At 45.4% G+C, this 3,098-nt stretch overlaps 1 long non-coding RNA gene across 1 annotated transcript in view; it reads left to right on the plus strand.

The window, feature by feature from the left end:
* Positions 1-300: 300 nt before the first annotated feature.
* The window catches only part of LOC308566676, a 9,633-nt gene continuing 6,835 nt past the window's right edge, over positions 301-3,098 (plus strand). Inside the window, exon 1 of the long non-coding RNA XR_014000215.1 lies at positions 301-739. This is a non-coding gene — a long non-coding RNA (uncharacterized lncRNA). The remainder of the gene's footprint in view (positions 740-3,098) is intronic.

Raw genomic sequence — 3,098 nt, forward strand, 5'->3', positions numbered from 1 at the left:
GGTCACAGGCCATGGGGAGCCTGGCAGGGGAAAGCCCACACCGTGGGGATGTCTCAAAAGTCCTGGTAGGGAGGAGAGGCTGAACAGACACAGGAGATGGTAATTTCCCGGTGCAGGGGTTCTGAGAAGGGAGGAGTAAAGGGGTCAAGAGGAAAACAGGAGGGATGTTTTGACAACAGGCTGGGACAGTGTGGGAGGACACTGGTAGGAGCAGAGGGTCAGGAAATTAGTCAAGAAGCATACTGAACATTGTCTGCCTTCTCCAGAAACAGGAATTGAATGTGGGGGAGACGGGGGGGGGGGGGCGGAGATCTGAAATAGGACTGTGAGGAGCTCCAGGGAGAAAATGAAAGCCACGCGTAAAGACTGATCTGACTTCCAGTGAGTACAAGACCCTCCTGTTTTTGAACACCCACAGAGCAGGATCTGGCTCAGTAACCCTTAGAGGAAGCGTCATGGGTCAGTCGTCTCTTCCCAGAGGGCTCTGGCTGACTATCTACTAAGGCACCGGGTCCTATTCTACCTATAGCCCTAACCAAATGCCTGGCAGAGACTCATAGAAGGCATCTAGGAATATTTATAGAATGAATAAATGGATGTATAAGTGGATCAATGAATGAATGAAATTAATATATTCTAAGCAACTATATTCGTTTTGTGAGGAAGTACGCACACCTCTTCTCCATCAACACAAAAATTACACCCCCCGAATTCAAGGCTGCCATGGACGGTCGCACAGGTAGGAGAAATCTAAGTTTTTTCTTCCAAAGTGACTTGTCATTCAGAAAGCAAAATATTGTAATAATCATTGAGAGAAGTTTCTCTCTCTCTCTCCCTCTCCGTCTCCCGGGTTAAACAGGTTGGGATTTGAAAATCAGAGATGGCAGAAGGGACAGCAAAGTCAATTTGGAAGTGTTCCAGCTAGAGGCTGGCGTGAGTCCCCCTGCGTTTTCCACTTGGGTTGCTGATCCTTGCTATTTAGAAGCCTCAGAAGGCAGACAGCCCGCCCAGCCACCTGAGGGCTGGTGCTAGCTCTTCCAGTTTCTGGGGTTGAAAAAGGTCTTTGGAGTTCCTCAGTTTGCCTTCGGGCTCAAGAGAGATTCCCAGCAAATCAGCCAGTGCTTCCCCTCTATGAGGTTTGAAAATAATTTCTCCAGTGCCTCCACCTCCCAATCCATTGAGGAAGCTTTAAAATTTATCAAATTGAGCCCTTCCCTACCACGCCCACATCAAAGGACACCGCTAGGGAGCCCCTCTTGTAGGCAGTGCCATGGAGCGGAGGGTAGGGAGATGGAGATCGGGAGAACAGAAAGAATCCTCGGATCCACCAATGTCCCTTCTCAGCTGAAGCCGGGGAGATGTGGATGGGCTGCCAGTCAAAAGGCAAATGCCAGTGTCCCTTGCGATTTGAACTGGCTAGAAAAAAATCTTGTGCTTCACCATTTTTCCACTCTGGCTTATAATGTAGGGACCAGAGGATACGGCTTCACACAGCTAAGAATCTTGAGCTAAAACTCTTCAAGCTAAAAGTAAAATCACTTTTAAAAAAATACAACTGCTTATCAACTTTATTCACCTCCTATTTAGACGTGAAAAATGCTCCAGAGGGAAGTTTCCTGAGCAAAGGCCAGAATTTACTGTGTATTTCTCACAAACAGGGCTCGCTGGTGTGTTCTGTGAGAAATGAAACCCAGAAGACCCACCCAGCAAGCCTCTTGGGCAAAAAGGAGTCTAAGCCAGATTTAAAAATCCACTGCAGGACTTTTTTACTGCTGGGGTGGGTTGGAGAACTGTCAATGAGCAGGAAAATAGCACATCTGGGATATGCCTCTGTCCCCTTGTTGGCTGGTATAACTCAACATGTAAGTTAGAGCTTTTTTTTTTTTTTTTTTAATGGCCAAGATTTATCTGGCTTCTATTCATTTTTTAAAGTCCAGGGTGAATATGATTGTTAAGTTCTATACGTTTACATTTGTGTAAATTAAAAGCCATATTTCACTACTGGGCAAATCTGCTTGCCTTAAAGATAAAAATGGCAAAACTAAGCACTACGATCCAAGACACGGATTACCCAACTCACCCAGAAGATACTAAAAGACAAGGATCTTGTGATTTTCTTCACTAAAGCTATATCCCCTTAGTGCCTTTATAAAATCTGGTTCTGGAAATGTCGGCGCCAAGATGCTCAAACTGAAAGTAGACTTTTGGATTAATTTAGTCATGTTCTGACCGTGGCAACAAGAGGCTATTATAGGCCCTTTTTTTGCAGCAAGCAAATTGGTTTGTAAAATTGATATAGCCATATTAACTCCTAACAGGATTTGGGAAGAAAGTGAATAGACCCTTCTGGAGACAGTGATCTCTTGCTTTTTTGGTCAGGGACTGACATCAGTTTTGACCATAAAGGAATGTCTTTTTCATGGAAGTCCACACTTGGCATTTGCTCTTGACTTAAAAGCAAGAGCAATGTAATAAATGTTTGGTAACAACCCCCCACATACTTAGATTTATTGGCTAGTTAAATCTTTAATGGTTAAAGTTAAAAACCTTTTATTTCAATGGCCTGGGGATTTGCACAGCTGGAAGGTTGTATTTTAATATATTCAAATTGGAATGGGAAAACCAAAGTGACCAGGACACTGACTTTCTTTCTTGGATACTCCCAAGCTGGTAGAGAGCAGGCAATGGGCACGGCCTTGCCCCAGGTCCGCCCCCTCCTCACCCCAAGCCAAGCCCAAAGGGGGAAGAGCAGAAGGGGAGAAGGAAGCATGCTTTAGGGGCCAATTTGGGTGACTCTGTTCCTACTTTAACTCACCTGCTCTTCTCCACCCAAGTAGTAGAGAAATCAAGGAGCATCTATAGTCAGGTTCTGCCACCCAAGTGACCCATCTTGGCTGGGTCATGCCTTGCCAGCTTCACCCTTCTGAAAACTCCCTAGTTTGGTGGCCTGGATTGGAAAGGTGGTGTCAAACAGCAGTGCTAAAGGGGGTGGGGCGACTGAGTTGATGGGGGTTGATAATATGATGAAGGGAGATGGGGGAGATGGAAGACTATTACGGCATAATGGAAGACCAGAATTTGAGATAGAGGTCAGAATG

Source organism: Miniopterus schreibersii, assembly GCF_964146895.1.
Source record: "Miniopterus schreibersii genome assembly, chromosome: 13".
NCBI classification, from domain to species: domain Eukaryota; kingdom Metazoa; phylum Chordata; class Mammalia; order Chiroptera; family Miniopteridae; genus Miniopterus; species Miniopterus schreibersii.